This window comes from Leptopilina boulardi, unplaced genomic scaffold (genome assembly GCF_019393585.1).
Source record: "Leptopilina boulardi isolate dan_hultmark-lab unplaced genomic scaffold, ZJU_Lbou_2.1 LbouV2_351, whole genome shotgun sequence".
Taxonomy (NCBI): domain Eukaryota; kingdom Metazoa; phylum Arthropoda; class Insecta; order Hymenoptera; family Figitidae; genus Leptopilina; species Leptopilina boulardi.
Window position 1 is genome coordinate 3,051,362 of NW_026137920.1, and position 18,445 is coordinate 3,069,806.

At 27.4% G+C, this 18,445-nt stretch overlaps 1 protein-coding gene and 2 long non-coding RNA genes across 4 annotated transcripts in view; 2 read left to right on the forward strand and 1 right to left on the reverse strand.

Annotated features, from left to right (window-relative positions):
- The window catches only part of LOC127286181 (uncharacterized), a 236,076-nt gene that overhangs the window by 99,290 nt on the left and 118,341 nt on the right, over positions 1 to 18,445 (reverse strand). The gene's annotated exons all lie outside the window — the stretch shown is intronic.
- The window catches only part of LOC127286157 (uncharacterized), a 254,824-nt gene that overhangs the window by 76,002 nt on the left and 160,377 nt on the right, over positions 1 to 18,445 (forward strand). The window lies entirely within an intron of this gene.
- Positions 14,670 to 17,260, forward strand: LOC127286180 (uncharacterized). Its single transcript, XR_007843703.1, has 4 exons — positions 14,670 to 14,870; positions 15,134 to 15,393; positions 15,586 to 15,763; positions 17,024 to 17,260. It is a non-coding gene; the product is annotated as an uncharacterized LOC127286180 (long non-coding RNA).

Sequence of the window (18,445 nt, forward strand, 5' to 3'; positions counted from 1 at the left end):
TATTTAAATTTTATTTATTTTCTACGTTTAGAACTTTAGAAACATTTCTCTAATTTTACAACTAATGTAACACAGTTTTACTTCATACCGCATAAGTGTCTTTCGATTCAATCATATTCAGGTGAACAATCTGTTAAAATATCCCTCACCATCTGTGATAGTACCCCGTACAATATTATTTTTACAATCTTCAGATAGTTACTGATACAATCAAGATTACTGTCCGTATATGTAAGATCAAATATGGTACCTGATACTATCTTTATAGTACCCCGTACCATCTATTTTTATCCGTGTATACTCCTATCAAAAACAAACATATTGAATATTTAATATATATTTATAGATCGAGAATTTTATCCAGCGAATTTGGTAAGCAAACCTAGAATAATCAATGCTATGTTTAGAAAAAAAGTTTCGTTTAATTCATTATTTTTTTTGTTTTGTATATTATTTTATTCTACACATTAAAAATGTTTGTAAATTTTCTGTACATATTGTTTAAATTCACATCTTTCAATAATAGTTTTCAATAAATAGTACCTCGTTAAAAGTAATAGTTTTATGTTTAAGTGTAACTTGAATTTGACCGACCTTTATAGTAATTGATTATAATGAATATTTCTCTTACATCCTCCTTAAAGGGAGTCACCCGCGTAAAAATCAAAGTATGGGGAAAGTATGGATTCCGATCACATCCCATACTTTCGATTGCACAATAAAAAATGGCCAGTGTATGGGGAAAGTATGGGATTATTTTTTTAAAAAAACTTAGTTTTTTTCGTCTAATTTTTCAAATTGCCAAGTTTTTAAAAATATGGGAGGAGTATGGATTGAGAAAATTATTAATTTTTTTTAAAAAATAACTTTTTTCGTCGAATTTATGAAAATTTTAAACTTTTGGCAAAGTCACTTTAAAATACTCATCCCATACACTCGAATCTCGTTATAACGAATCTCGATACAACGTTCGCTTGTTATTACGAACACCAAAACTCTTTATATAACGACAAAAATTTGTCCCCTTTACCCCCACCAATTTAAAAAAAAACACGATCGAATTTAAATATGTAAGCTATTAGATTCATCAATTTAAAAAGTTTTTTGTTGCTCAATTAACTTGTATGAGGTTAAATAGTAACCAACTATTACATATTTGGTGATTTCTAAAAAAATTAAGTAGAATTTAGTTGTTAAAAGGTATGTATATATTTGAACATTTTTATTTAATTTAATAAACAATAATGTTGTTAATTTTTTAATTTATAAATAAACTTAAAATTAATTAACTTTTAGCTTTATTGAACCTAAACATTTAACCTGAACATTTTATTCAACTGTCTACTTAATTAGTTTAACCGCAATATTTCGGTAATTACAAAGAAATATTTATTTTTTGAAACCTTGTAATTTCACTTATAAAATAATCAGAAATTACTTACTTTTTTATCCGATTCCATAATTGGAAATTAATATCATTCGTATATGTATACACTAAAGAATGTTTATATTAAATGTCAAACAAATTTGACATATTGTAAAGTTGGTTACAGATAAATTCACGTTTTTAAATAGAATGTGAAGTGGGGGCCCCTCTTGTCATCGTTATATCGAGATTTTAAAGTCCCGACCTTGTCGTTATAACGAGATTTAAGTGTACTTTCCCCATACTTTTTCAACATTTTCAAATTAAAGAAATTTGTCGAAAAACTTATTTTTTTCTCAAAGGATATTGCACATAAGTTTGAAATTTGAGAAATTCGAAAAAAAAAATTTTCTTGAGAAATTTAAAAAGTTTTGCCTTCCATACTACTATATTTTCCTCATATTTTTTGCAAACTTTAAAATTTGAGAAATTTGAGAGAAAAAACTAAGTTTTTAAAAAAAAGTAATTTCCTTTTTTCTAAAGGGACTTTGCCAAAAGTTTGAAATTTTCAAAAATTCGACGAAAAAAGTTAATTTTTGAAGAAAATTAATAATTTTCGCAATCCATACTAATAAATTTTGTAATAAAAAAAAAATTTAATAAAAGTCAGTGAGATGTGGTACTAACCCCTTAAAGCGTAACGTAATTCAAATGTGGTCTTTTAACCTAATTAAATATGCACTTTAAATTTTATATAAAATTTTTATTTTATTTTCAAATTTTATTCATTGACATATTTAAATTGAGTAACAGAAGAATTATGTGATTAAAAAATTTTTATGGTAACGATATACCTATTTAATGGATGATGTATTTTATGTAATTAAGGTAGTATTATTAATGTCATCAATAACACATGCGAACAAAATTTAATTAAATTTTCTAATCAAGAATCAGACAATGCTATTTTGAAGATTTTCGACGTGCTGATTCCAAAACGGACCTCAGAATTAAACCCTCATCATGTTTACGAGATATAGTTGGATAATTTAATTATTTTTATTTCTAGATGATGATACTGAAGAAAGATCATTAAATGATCATTATTCAAATGAAAACGTTGATTTTCAAGAAGAAAAATTAAGTTCTTCTGAAACAGGTGATTCTAATATATTTAATAGAAAATAAGTTTAATCTGTATGGATAATTTAAAACGAAAACAACTTTTTTAAAATATAGAGTAGAGTGGAGTATATTAGTGAATTTAACATTCAGAAGTCTTTAGTCATCACAAAAATGAATCAATTTTAAGAGGTTACATGAGTAAAGAAAAAAATCAAATTTTTATTTCCTTTTTTATTTAATAGTATAACATTTCAAGAACATTTTCCCAAAGTTTTAAGATAATATGAGTAAAAGTCTAAGAAACCTTGTGGGCAAAAAACCATGTTTGTTCTTAAAACGTTTTAAGGACGTTCTTAGAACGTTTCATGTCCGCCAAAAAATGTTCTGGAACATTTTAAGAACATGGATGTTCAAATAATGTTCCAGAACATTATTTGGTAGACATGAAACGTTCTAAAAACGGTTTTTTGCCCACAGGGAACATACAGAATTTTATAAAACGATTTTCATTTTGACCGGCATCTAGTGCAATTGATTTTTAATTACTTCATCCGCATTTTTTTGTCAGCCATTTTTAATTTTTGAAAACTGACAACAGATTCGTAATCAACAATTCCAAAAACCCCTGAGTAAATATTTTAAAACGAATTCGATGAAATAAATTATGATTGAATAATTTAATTATTTTTATTTCTAGATCATATAAGATATGATATGATACATATATGTACCAGGCGTAGATGATTAGAGATAATTTTTAATTTAATCATTTTTAATCAGAAACAAACTGTTAAGAAAACTTTAAACGCATTCATTTCATCTCTTAGAAAAAAATTCGTAAATATAATATGCTATTTTTGGCCTCCGAAAAAAACCTAACCCCTTTAATTGGATACCCAGTAAAAAAAAAGAATTGGGAGTAAGCGATAAGTATTGGTGGTAACTTAAGGGGGTATACCTGCCTGAAAAATTTTTTTTTCGATTTTTTTTTTTTTTGCTTAAAATAGACTATAACATTCCTAGATTAATAATCAATGACGTCCTTGCACGAAAACAACTTGGAAATGTTGTTAAAATTATTTTTTCTGGAGCATTTCGGAAGCGCCATAATGCATAATTTTAATTTTTCCGAAAAAAAATGCTCGACGGAGCATAACTTCAGTGAGAAAGGAGCTGGAAGAGACAAATACGGCCACTGAGGGACAATTATATGGTGCTGGGATAGCAGAGTGAAGGTAAAAAAAATTTATTAACCAAATGCATGAGATTATTAAAAATTATAGTGTTGTGAAACTTCAAACGCGTTTTTCTCGAAACCATATTTTACAAATCGGCGAGCAGTAGAACTCGAAGAGTTATTGTCCGATTGAGCTAAAAATTTAACTGTAGCTTCTTAGTTAAATTATCTAGTGAAGTACACACGATTTTTAAAATTGATGAAGAGAATTTTTTTTTATAAACAATTAAAATCGATTTTTTTGGGTCAAAAATGCGATTTATTTTTATAATTCTCACAATTCTACAAAAAAAATTCTAAAATTATGATCATGTGTACTTCACTAGATAATCTTATGTAGTTTATGAAAAAAAATTTTTTGTGCTTCTAGATGACGATCCAGGGGACTTCAACTGCTCGCCGCGGAGGACTGCAAAAATACATTGCACTTTTTATGCAACCATACAGCCGACAATTTGTAAAATAAATTCGTAATAAAATTTTTTCTCATTATTTAAAAGTTGCTTAATTAAGTGGTATATTAGTTGCCAACGATTATTTAAAACTGTATTCACGAAAAAGTCTTTAAAAACATCCCTTTTTTAAGCCTCGAAACAGGTATAACCCCTTAAGCTGAATTCGATTTGTCGAAAAAACCGAATTGGAACGTTACGGTGAATTATTTTTTTCTTACCGTGAATTCTTTTTTCTTAAACATTTGAATTGACGTTTGTTTATTCGAGTTTGCATTATAAATGAATAAAATAAATGCTTCGAAGTCTAAAAAAGCCGATTTGGAATAAGAAATATATAATTTAAAAAAAATAAATGAAAGCGAAGTGTGACAGGTTCACCGACGATTTTATCAAGTGAGTAGTGTTCATATGATAAATTTACCATATGAGTAGTACTCACATGGTAAAATTGTCGGTAAATCTATCACATTTCACTTTTATTTCTTTTTAAAAAATTATATATTTCTTATTCCAAATCTGCTTTTTTAGACTTCGAAACATTTATTCTTATTCATTTATAATGCAAACTCGAATAAACAAACGTCAATTCAAATGTTTAAGAGAAAAGAATTCACTTTAAGAAAAAAATAATTCACCGTAACGTTCCAATTCGGCTTTTTCGCCAACCGCATTCAGCTTAATTAAGTTACCACCAATTCTTTTCGCTTACTCCTAATTCTTTTTTTTTACTGGGTACACTTTTGTGACATGACAGATACGACAATCCACTATCCAGTAGTATACGGGGTGTTCCAAATGTATGGAAAGTTGCAAATATCTCGAAAAGTACGCATTTTCGTAAAAAATATTCAAAACAAAAGTTGTTCCAAAAAAAACATCTACATTTTTGAACCTAAAAAATTGGTCCCGGAAGCCAATAATCAAAAAAGATGTATCGCGAAAATGCGTACTTTTGGAGATATTTGCAAGTTTTCATACTTTTGGAACACCCTGTATAAAAATTAGTGTTATATTGCTCTACGAATATAGTAAAAGAGCACACGCGCAAAATTAATATAGTTACTGACTATAATCTTTCCGATTCATTTGACCATTTGTCATTCTGTATACAGGGAAAAAACAAACTAGCCTTTTTGGTATGAAACTACTTTATCCTTTAATAACAGGTAACATTGTTTACCTTTCAAAATATAAAGTAATGCATTTTTAGCGTAAAATAAGTCCATGCTAAATAAAAGTATAATAATTATACTATTATGGAAGAATGACGTAATTTAAAATCATAAAATTCATTCCCGCAAAATACGACACACAGACTACCTAAATTAGCAAAAGCTTCATTCTTTTTGGTGCTAAAATTCTTGCAACCTGTGATGGTTTGAAAGGAAAAGTAGGCTTTGCCAAAACGCAAGGTTGCAAGAATTTAAAGACTAAAAAGGATGAAGCTATTGATATTTAAGGTAGACTATATATGTCGTACTACGAAAGCATAAATTTTATATTTTTAAAGTATGTACATCATTCTTACCATAATAATATACCTATTATACTCAGAAAAATTGTTGGTAAGCGGTTGGGCTCTGTTTGAGAGAAAGATGATAAAGGTTGTTACGCCCCGACAAATTATATTTTATTAATTTTAACAATTTTAATTGTTAATATATGCAGTAACATGATTGAATTTGATAGTTAATTTTACTAAGATCAACCAATAAATTTTATGTGTACTTATTTAGCAAATATTTACTTTACGCTAAAACTGCATTAATTTATACTTTAATACGTAAATGAAATTACCTGCTATTAAAGGATAAAGTACTTTTGTGATAAAAAGGCAAGTTTGTTTTTTCCGTATAGTTAAATGATTTAATTCTTGCTGTTTTCAGAAGAAAATTCAAATCATGAACCATTAGGAAAACAAATTCCTAGTGACAATGAAGAAAGTGATTCTTCACAACTCGGTAAGTGAATCACATTGAAAAAACATGTATTATATGATTATAATTATTTTAAACTAAGTAATTTATTAACTAATTAGAATTACTTAATTATTTATCACTTTACAAAAGTTCTCTTAATTATTTTATCAAAATAGTCATAATAAGTAAAAATACAGTAAATGAAGAACCAGGAAAAAGAAATGACCAAACACGAACGCACACTCTAATACCTGCCTCTTACTGCTCACTGACTGTACGATCCATAATTTTATGAAATTCTTCTTTAAGTTTTAAGGAATAACTTTTTTACTTGAATTTTATCGTTTGTTAATGTTTCTTGTATACTTTTCCTTGTAGAGCTATAGAAAAAAGAAACTTACACTAAAAAATAAGATCAATCAATGACATTTTCTTTAAACTCTTGAAATTTAAAATTAATCAAAGAATAATGCAATTTAAATTAATAATAAAATTCATTTCAGACTTTTTTTTATATTATTATATAAAAAATAAATTATAATTTCAAAATAATTTACGAAAAATAAACATCATATTCATATTTATTAGGGTCAGCCGGGGTAAATCCGAACGCTAATTATTTCAGCTTAATTAAAATTTTTAAAAATAAGTTCGATATGAGAATTTTTACCTCAGATCCTCTTCAAGAGATTCTAAGTATTATCCCATTTTTCGTTTGTTAATTAGCAACAGCATAAACAAAGATAACGAGTATTGCAAAAAAGATTGAAAATCAAAGATGACACTATTTCAGTATTTTGTCTCGTATTTCAAGAAAAAGAAGCTAAAAATTTATTTTATTATTTATAATTGTTTGTTATGAATACTAGAACAGAAACTATTTTTCATTTTTGCCTTCTGTAAAATTTTATTAATAATATCAGACCGTTCGTATTTACCCAGGAAAATTGGAAAACCGGGGTAAATCCGAACGGTATTTTCAATAATTTTATTTTACATCAGAGCCACACAAAATTGTTTTTATTTCATTACACTATTATTTTAACATTATAAAAGTACATAGAAAAAAGTTTTTCTTTCTATACGTATCCTCGTTAGTAATTAATAAGCAGAAACTTAATCTCTGTTCTCTCGAAGGAGTGTTTCAATTTTTTTGCCAAATGGTTTGTTGAAAAAAGTTTTTCAGGATCTTAATAAAATTTGGTATTCTACGGTTTTTGGGGTCGCTAATTACCAATTTGAAGTCAGTTTTTCAAAATTCAAAATGGCGGACGAGAATTAAAAAATTCATTGGATTCGCTCGAAAATTGTTACTCGGGGAGTTTCAGGGTTAGCAAATTTGATCATTTTTAAAAATAAGTTTTAGGAAAGTCCGCCATTTTGAATTTAACAAATTTCACTTTTATTTTTGTATTTACATTCAATCACTCCAAAATACTTTCTGTAGCAAGTTTTGCAAAAATCCGTTATGATTTGATAAAGTTATTGAAGGTTTTAATTGTGTAATGCATTTTAATTTTTAACCTGTTTGATTTTTGTATTTATATATGATGCATTATTACTTAATAGGTTTATTATCGTATTTTTTTTTGAGTTTTTATATAAGTTTAACAATTGCAATACTTTAAATTTATTTTCCCTAAGATTTTTCTGAAATACAGTGGCGTTCGTATTTACCCCGGTATTTTAGGAAAGTTGCAAAGTATCGAGGTAAATACGAACGCTAAGTTTCCTGCGATTGTAATTTATCAAAAATTTTTGCTACCCCATAAAATTGTTCTATGGAAGTAAAGTAACAACTTCATGCACCAGAATACCGGAAGTATTTTTTTTTTAAAGAAAAACTTATGTTATTGTTGAAACTTACTAAAAGCGTTCGGATTTACCCCGGTTGACCCTACTTTAATAAATGATTGAAAAATAATAAAAAATCTAAACATTTATTTTTTCAATAGGTATAAAAGATTTGCAAAAAGGCCAATTAAAAAAAATGAAAAATCATCTGAAGGAAAACAGGAATAAAACAAAAAACTTCAATATAACACCCAAAAAAAAGTAATCTTAAATTTAGACGAAAATTCCTCTTCTAAAATCCTCTGAACATTTCCTCTTAAAATACGAATATTCCATTTCACTGTAGAATATTTTTATTCTTTGTTGTAATGGAACAAGGACAAAAGGAGTACTTTTGCATTTTCCTCTTCAATTACGATTTTCCTGTTTAAATTTAGTATAATTATTTGAAAAAAGGAAAAATAAATACATGATATCGATTACATTTTTTTCCTGTTTGACATTTGCGCTTTTGTTTTTCGAAACTGTCAATTTTCGTATTTTGTCATAATAGTGTTGTCTTATAAATCGAAAGACAAAAATGGAAAAGAGATTCGAAGATGTACTAAATGATTTAAATCTGGGTGGATATATTGAATGGAGGTATAAATACAGAAAATTTAACCTCTCGATGAATCTTCATTTCTTACTAATTTTCTTAAATATTTGCGTCGAACTTCTTTGATATTTGCAACTGGCTATAGCATTTTTTATTATTATTGTAATTAAATCTAATGTATTGATGCTCAGCAAACAACAAGAAATTTTTTTCAGAAATGTTTAATTAAAAACCAATATTTCATTCTTTATTCTAGGAATCTATTATAATTTACCTTTTTTGAATGTAAATAATTAAATCTTATTAAATATTTATTATATTATTCAAATTTAAAAAAAATTATTGGTTCTCTAGGCATTAATAACACTAGGAATTTTTTTGTTGAGGTTTTGATATCAACATTTAATTCAATGTGTAAAAACTGTACTTTATTATCAATACATAACCATTATTGTCTAATAATTTATTTAAAACCTGTGTATTACGGTTATTTTCAACTTGTCAAAATATTAGAATATTATTCTTCCTTTAAGAGGATTTTTTCGAGAGGAAAATCCTTCTAAAATAAGATTATTACTTTTGATACCAAAATTAAGAGGAAAATATGCATTACATTTAGAGGAATCCTCTAGAATGAAGATTACTTTTTTTAAGGTGAAAAGAAGAAATTTTAAGAAAAACAGGTAAGACGTAGTATTTTTAAGAACAAGAAAATTAAATATTTTGATATAGGTTGTAAAATGATTCCTAAAAAGAATATGTCTATAATTTTTAAAGGTTTTTCAAGGCCTAAAATAACTTTTTTCAACATTACCTTTCCTCATAGCATTGAATATTTAAAATTATCCATGGTATATCCTGAATATAACAATTACATTGCAGAAGTTGTAATATTCGTAGAATATACTTATATATTTCCGTTATAGTTTTTTTCATAACTTAATGAATTACGTTTATTCACGGAAATGCAGACCTCCAGTAGAAAATAGTTGAAAGGTTAAAATCACCCATAACACGTAAAAAATAGTATATTTCATTAATTTATTTTAAGAAATCGTAGACAAAAAAATTTATGCAAATTATGAAAGAGGATGTTATTTGCTAAAGAACTACGTAGAATATTTTAAAAATATAGATTTTTGTTAAAATGGCATTTCATTTATGAAAAAAATGTAATTTTTTAAAGAAAATTCACTCAAAAAATAGTTGTTTAATAGTAACTGATCAAGCAGATTACGAATATGACGTAAGTTTTTCAAAATTTAAAATGGCATATCCAACATGGTAGAGTACAAATTTTCAAAATTAAGCTAATGATACCAAAATCATTACACTGATAGAAACAAGTTGGTGGATTTTGCTATGAAAATATATTTCAAAGTGTACAATGTTAATTCACAATGATTAGCAGGCCGTTTTAACCATCACTTTTATTTGAATTGCTCTTTTGTAATATTTATATTTTTCAGTTTGACATATTTTTAATTAAAATAGACATCAAATATGGCCGTATCTATTCCAATCATTTTGTATGGTAAACATGCAAATAATTATTGCAGTATTGACGAGTTATTTATATTAGTGTACTCATGGTAGTAATTTCTGAATTAATTTTTTAATCATGTTAAACTTTCTTACTATGCAATGTGCTTTCCCGACGAAAATTATTTTTTAAAAATAGATTTCTTTTCCAACTTGAAACTAATAGGATATTATTTCTAACACCCTAAGGGACCACTTAAGCAAAAAATTTAACGTTTAATTTTAATGTTAATTAGTTATTGATACAATAACTATAGTTATAATAATATTATTAAATGTACTTTTTGAAAGAAGAAATATCAATTTTCAAGAAAAAAATTTAAATCAAAAAATATATTTGTTTATAAAATTTGTATAAGATAAAAAATTGCTTGTTTGAAAATCTCCATGGTGAAGTTGTAAAGAATCATTTTCTGAAGATAATAAACCATAATACTTTGAAATCGAATAATTTTTAAAAAATTCTGTCCAAGTGATGTTACGTAAAATTGTTATCATGCAAATTGTGGAATAACAAATACAATTTATAGGTTTTAAATATTTTTCTTGAAAATTGTTATTTCTTCTTTGAGAATGAAAAAAAAAGAAAAAACGTTTAGTATATGTAATGAATATTTATACACAGACTTTTGCTTGTATATATATATATATATATATATATATGTTGTATGCGTTTATAAAGTGAAGAAATTATCAAAATGTGAGGATTGCATTTTTTAAAAACTCATAACTATTGTACTCTCTAAATCTGAATTAGCGACTATTCGCTTTAAATTATTGACTATTCGCTTATTCCTAGCGCAGAGTATGCAGCTGGGAATAAGTGAATAATCGCTCATTGAAAATTCGCTCATCACTAGCGAATAGTCGCTGATTGCTAGCGAATAGTGACAATTTTAATCTGCCCAGAGTATGCAGCTATGAATAAGCGAATAGTCGCTAATTCAAATTTATAGAGTATAACAGGGTGAAAGAAATGTTGATCTATATGATTTCGAAAGATTTTTAATTGCTCTTTCGAATGGAATAAATATTTTTTATTCAAAATTAACCCCCTTTTTGAAAATCAAAAATATTCTTTAATTTTTTTTAATAAAAGACATTTTTTATTTCTTTTTTTCACACCTTAAAATAAAACTAAAAATGTGAACTTTTAATAAACAATTTAAACAAAATTTTTTATTCTTCGAAATATTAATTAATTAATTACCTAATGTTAATATAAAATGAAATATTGTTTTATTAGATTTCCTTCTGATACCTCTTGTAAAGGTTTTTACGCATGCTATTCCACACTTATAACCCCACTTCTATAAATACTCTAAAGTTCCCAAAATTACGGTCCGTAGCCAACATTTATTAGAAATATTCGCATATTCGTAGCTGCATACTCTGGGCTGATTAAAATAGCGATTATTCGCTAGTGATGAGCGAATTTTCAAGGAGTGATTATTCACTTATTCCCAGCTGCATACTCTGCGATAGGTATAAGCGAATAGTAATAATTACTAAATACAGCTGGTTTGTTAACTGTCTAGTCATAAATGTACATTTAAATATAGTCAGCCAAGTATATTTTCGACATCAAACCTTCAGCTTAATATATATCGATTTCAGCGAAAACACCAGGGCTATGGCGGGTACTTAATCAAAATACTTCATGTAGTGCTCCTTGGATGCAAAATTACGTTAATATTAAATTGGTAAATTCTTAATTACAGTAAATTACTTAGCTTACTTAAATGTTTATTATTACAAAAAAATTTTAAAATAGTTTTGATTTTCAAAGAAAGAGTAAATTATGAATTTAAAGAAAAAATTATATTATTCGAAAGAACATGAAAAACCCTTTCCAAATCATATAAGTTTAAATTTTTTCATATTTTAATACAATAGTTATGATTTTTCAAAAAATGCAATGCTGATATTTAACCAAAATTTTAATCCTCTCACCATAAACAGTTTTTAATAAAAATTAATAATAATAATTTATGGGTGAAGTACTTACCGCTAGTACTAAATGTTATGCACATTGCAAATATAAAAAATATAAAAAAAATTATAAGTTTAATGTGTTATATATATATATGTATATATATGCATGCTAAATTATATATTTATTTTTACAACTTCTGCATTTTAAATAACACTTTTTAGTACTTTGTCATAATCCTCGCATAATTCTAATTAATAATAAATTTATTAATTTTTCATTCTTCAAATAATATTTATTCTTATATTTATTCCCAAGTAGCACGATATATCAACCAGATGTCACGGTGATATCACCGAGGAATGTCACCGTGACATCAGGAAAATGTCAAAATGTCCGCCTTACGGTGATATCACACGGTGACATCGAGGTGATATCATGGTGACATCAAGGTGATATCACGGTGATATCATGGTGATATCACCGTGATATCATGTTGATATTTTACAGGGACTTAAAATTTTTAATAATTTAAAAAATAATAATAAATAAAAAAAATAATAATTTTTAAAAAATTTTAAATCCCTGTAAAATATCAACATGATATCACGGTGATATCACCATGATATCACCGTGATATGACTGTGATATCACTTTGATGTCACCATGATATCACCTCGATGTCACCGTGTGATATCACCGTAAGGCGGACACTTTGACATTTTCCTGATGTCACGGTGACATTCCTCGGTGATATCACCGTGACATCTGGTTGATATATCGTGCTACTTGGGTTATATATTTTGATAATAATTTTAACAGTAATTATAAAAATTACTCTTTTTTCCTAAATTGAAACACTTTATTTTAAACTTTTATATGCATCTATCAATAAATGATAATACAAATTTCTTTTAGTGTAGGAAATTTAAATACCCTACTGAAAATTCTCATATAGGATCTTATATAGGATCTCACATAAATTCATATATTAAAATCCATATAAAATCCTATGTGTCATGTAAGAAACTATATAGGATCCTATGAAAAATCATATAGGAAATTGAGACATATGATTTGAAGTAGGATTCCACGTAAATTCTTATAAACGAATTCTTAGGTAATAAATTATGTAAATTCCTATGTGAAATCTTACAATTTTTTCTGGTCACATTTTTTCCTTCAATTTCTTATGTCAATTTTCTTCGTGTTTTCTCACTAAAAAACATACCAAAATTCATTGCTCAATCCTTAACCAGAAATTTTCCTATATCAAATCATACATCAAATCTTTTTTCGATTCTTGAATAAAAAATTATTACAAATAATCTGACATGAAATCATATTGAAAATCCTCACGTGAGATCATATATATGATTGATTTGAACATAAGAAATCATATAGAATTTCATGTAGATTCTGAAATATTTATATTTAAGATTTCACATAGAATTATATAAAGGAAACAATATAGGATTTCATATAGGAATTTTCACTTGGCAGATGTCAGTTTATAAAAATTAAAAATTATTTAATTAAAAATCAAATAATATTACTGCAATTCATCTGAAAAGAAAAGAAATGGTGCTTTGCAATACACCTTCTGAGTTAGAGTCTCAGCTTTTATAGTATTCAAGACTGATTTCAGCTGTGAGAAAAAAAATTAGCACCATCTGACGGTGTAAAAGTGGAACTATGATGATATACATCTATATTTGAATTTCCCATATAATTTCCGACATAATTTCTTATATAATTTCCGACTTGGTATGAGATCCTATATAGGAATCCATATGAGTTCATACGTAGGATCTTGCATACATGAAATCCTATATGATTTCTTATGTCTTGAAGAATAATTATTTTTTAAAAAAATTTTGAACAAAGATGCATAATAAATTTTTCTATTTTTATTGTTTTTAATAAAAATTAATAAATTAACAAAATCAATTATTTATAATAAAATTGATAAAATAATAATTCAAATGATGGATATACCAGAATGCATCATATTTGTAAAACATTTTTGTGAGAAGAGTTTTTATAAAGAATGTATTTAAAAAATATAATTAACAATAAGAACATAAAATTAATTTGTGAAATAATAGATTAATTTGAAAAAATATGTTACAGTTACATATTTTTAAACTCAATTTTTTTATTTATGTATAATATCTTAAATAAATATTCATAAATGGATCTTACTAATTTATTAAATAATATTACTTTTATTTTGTCAATTAAATAAATAAAAATTTGCCGTTACATTAAAATGTCTTTAGAATTAATAATTATTAGAAACTAATTAATTTTAAATTAATTTTACAAAACTAAATTACAGTTCTATATAATTTTTTGGTAGGGATGTTAGCTTCATTTAAAAAATTTGGCCGAGAAACGATAATTCGATTGTTATAAACCAGCGAAAGATGAATGCCTAGACTCCTGTACGAAAAACAGAATAATTGTTGGGTGATTTAATTTCAGTGATGTACCTACAATTTTTAGAGCTTTACATAAATATCTTTTTAGATTTTTTTTTAGTAGAGTATAACTTAATCATTTAATTGATTAATGAAAAAAAAGCATTTTTATTTTTATTAGTTAACTCTCTATGGATTATTTGTTAAATAAAGTGAAATCTAAAAAAAAAGTTCAATTGTGTGTAAAATTTGGGTACTATAATCAAGTAGCTACGTTACTGCCATATCACGAGACATGCGCAAACAGCCTTCTTGCCGGCACAACACAAATTCGTTTTGTTCGTTTTCACCACGTTTTATCTCGAGGGCTTGATTGCCAGTTAAATGTGACAGAAATAGTGTTTTAATTTCCCAAAAAAAGAGTAAAGGTACATAAATAGGAGCTTTCTATTGTTAACATTCGGAAAATCACAAAAAGGTAAGTCAAAGTGCTTTTAAAATAAAATAAAGTAGAATAATGAAAACACGAGAAATTAACTGTCGAAAACAAAAGGAAGGTGACGGCATGTGTTTACATGCAAACAAAATTAATTTATTTTGCAAATTTTGAAAATAATCAAATTGTATAAATAATGAAAAATCATTGTTTTTAATGTCACCAAAAAATTCATCTTGGAAAAAAATAACTGTTAATAGTATTATGTTACAAATATTAATTTTAATGTTTTATACGTTTTTCAGAAGAATTAAAGCAGTTGAAAGAAGATGTTCAATCTGGATTCAAATCGATTGAAAAACAACTTATTGGAATTAAGAAGAGTATCTTATATGATTTAAATTTGAAATTCGAACATCTTATTCAATAAATGTCAAGCAATCTTACTTCAGCAGAGGAGTCAAAACAAATGGAGATTTTGCCAACTCTACCAAAAAGGAATATCACCGACTTTCTCGAGTTTGAAAATCAATTGTGTGCCGAACAAGACTTGAAATCTGAATTGGTAATTTTTTATTTTTAAATAAATCCAATAATAATAAGAATAATAATCATTACTTTTATTTCCCTTAATTTCTCAGTGATTTTAGTACTGTTTTTATTTCTTTCTTTCAATAATAAATTTTAAGTAATTAAGATAAAAACAATAAATTAATGAAATTAAATAAAAAAATAATCTAAATTATGTATTTTACAGAAAAAATTTATGCGTCTTCAATCAAAGCCATTGTTTGTTCATACAAATATGATATGTACGATTTTACCAATGATTCTAACAAAAAAAGTCTAACTCGAATACAGTGGATTTAGTCGTCCCAGTAGAAAAAAACAGAAAAAAGACTTTTCATCGACTCAGACTTTCAGTCTTTTAAAAGGTAAACTTTTAATAAATTATAAATAGTAACATTTAATAAATCTCCATTATTTGTCATTCATTACACAGCCACACAAAAAAAAAAAAGTACCCGGGCCGGGGAATGAGACCACCATTTCTTGATGTATTTTGATGCGCTGAACACGAATCTGAAGTCCATTTAGCTCCATCACGTCAGGATTTTGACATAACCTCAAAAAACATAGCTGATTTTAAATGGCAGGAGAAATTTTTTAAATAATGGCAGATTTGTTTGAATCTTGTTACTCGGGGGTTTTTGGGGTCGCTGATTACGAATTTAACGTCAGATTTATAAAATTCAAAATGGCGGATTCAATATGGCGGACGAATTTTTAAAAAGTAGTTGGATTTTTACGAAAATTGGTATCTAGGGGTTTTGGGAGTCGCTGATTACAAATTTATCGTCAGATTATTCAAATTCAAAATGGCGGATCCAATATGGCGGACGAGTTTTTAAAAAATAGTTGAATTTTTATGTAACTTGGCCGATACTGGGGTTCCGAGTCTCTGCATCGTAATACGTTTCCTACGTGTGTCTGCTATGACGGCATCAAAGCCATTATCCAGGGACTTAGCCGGATAGCGGACAAACTCCGTTGTCCACCGTCACCGCGTGGAGGTACCCTGGATGCAGACACATGTAGAAACATAAAGATATTTGACCACCGTACTATATCTGCCATTTTACATTTGAATAATCTGACGTTAAATTCGTAATCAGCGACTCCAAAAAACCCCATGATACCAATTTTTGTAAAAATCCAACTACTTTTTAAAAATTTGTCCGCCATATTGGATCCGCCATTTTGAATTTGAATAATCTGACGATAAATTTGTAATCAGCGACTCCCAAAACCCCTAGATACCAATTTTCGTAAAAATCCAACTACTTTTTAAAAATTCGTCCGCCATATTGGATCCGCCATTTTGAATTTATTAAATCTGACGTTAAATTCGTAATCAGCGACCCCAAAAACCCCCGAGTAACAAGATTCAAGCAAATCTGCCATTATTTAAAAAATTTCTCCTGTCATATAAAATCAGCTATGTTTTTTGAGGTTATGTCAAAATCCTGACGTGATGGAGCTAAACGGACTTCAGATTCGTGTTCAGCGCATCAAAATACATCAAGAAATGATGGTCTCATTTCCCGGCCCGGGTACTTTTTTTTTTTGTGTGGCTGTGTTATTACAATGAATTAATTAATTATTACAATTATTATTGCCTCCTATTATTACAGAAATTCATCTTGAGAAGTTTTCCAACGTGCCGGTACAACAATTTAATAATTATATTACCCGCTGGTTTTCCAATGCAGGCGATAGAGAGGGAGGAAAAAAAGACAGAAAATCAAACCATCCTGCAAACTAAAGTTTTTATGGAAGAAAAAACCGTTTCATATTTTTTTTACTTAAAATTACATACTTAATTTAACTAAGTTTTTCATGCAAGTTTTCACTGACGTACTATTGTAAAACATGACAATTCTAAACTATATTTTAATAAATAAGAATTATTAAAAAATAAAAACTTAATTTTATTGTATGTTCTTGATTATGTGTATAATAGTCCGGGAGCCAGCGACGAAATTTACTATCTCATTTCATACCGGCTGAAAATTTGTACATATCTTACTAAAGATATGCTAATTACAAAAACCTACGTCTGGCAGGCTGGTTGTGGTACAGGGGGTAGCGCCACGGGGGTAAAGTGGTGAAAATAAGTGAAACTTTTTCTCATTTCATACCGGTTAAAACCTTTAAAAGTTGAAAGTTTACATTCACACAATTGTAAAAATGCACGTCTGGCAGTCTTAGGCTGGGACAAAGGTCGTCTGGCAAGGGGTTAAAGGGGTAAAAAAATCGGATTCGCTTATCTTATTTCATACCGGTTGAAACCTTCAAAAGTTGAAAGTTTACATTCACACAAATGTAAAAATGCACGTCTGGCAGTCTTGGGCTGGGACAAAGGTCGTCTGGCAGCCCTTTGAAGATGCTCCGCGCCAGCCCGAGATTTCACAGGGGGCTGATAAACAGTGTGACCTAATCTCATTTCATACCGGTTGAAACCTTCAAAAGTTGAAAGTTTACATTCATACAAATGTAAAAATGCACATCTGGCAGTCTTGGGCTGGGACAAAGGTCGTCTGGCAAGGGGTGAAATGGGTAAAAAATCGGATTCGCCTATCTCATTTCATACCGGTTGAAACCTTCAAAAGTTGAAAGTTTACATTCACACAAATGTAAAAATGCACGTCTGGCAGTCTTGGGCTGGGACAAAGGTCGTCTGGCAGCCCTTTAAAGATGCCCCGCGCCAGCCCGAGGTTTGATAGAGGGTTGATAAACAGTGTGAGTTCATCTCAGTAATGTAAGTAAAGTTGCGTAACTCGCCGCTTTTTTCATAGTAATATATAACATATTTTTTATTTGCATTTTGTTTATAAACATTTTTTTAATGACATTTTTATGTTTTAACATAAAATTATACGTTGCATAAATAATATTTATTTATATGACTTAAGATCACATTTTTTGTTTATATAAACAAAAAATGTGATCTTAAGTCATATAAATAAATATTATTATTTAATTTTAATATTATTTTAATATTATTATTGTTTATATAAACAAAAAATGTGATCTTAAGTCATATAAATAAATAT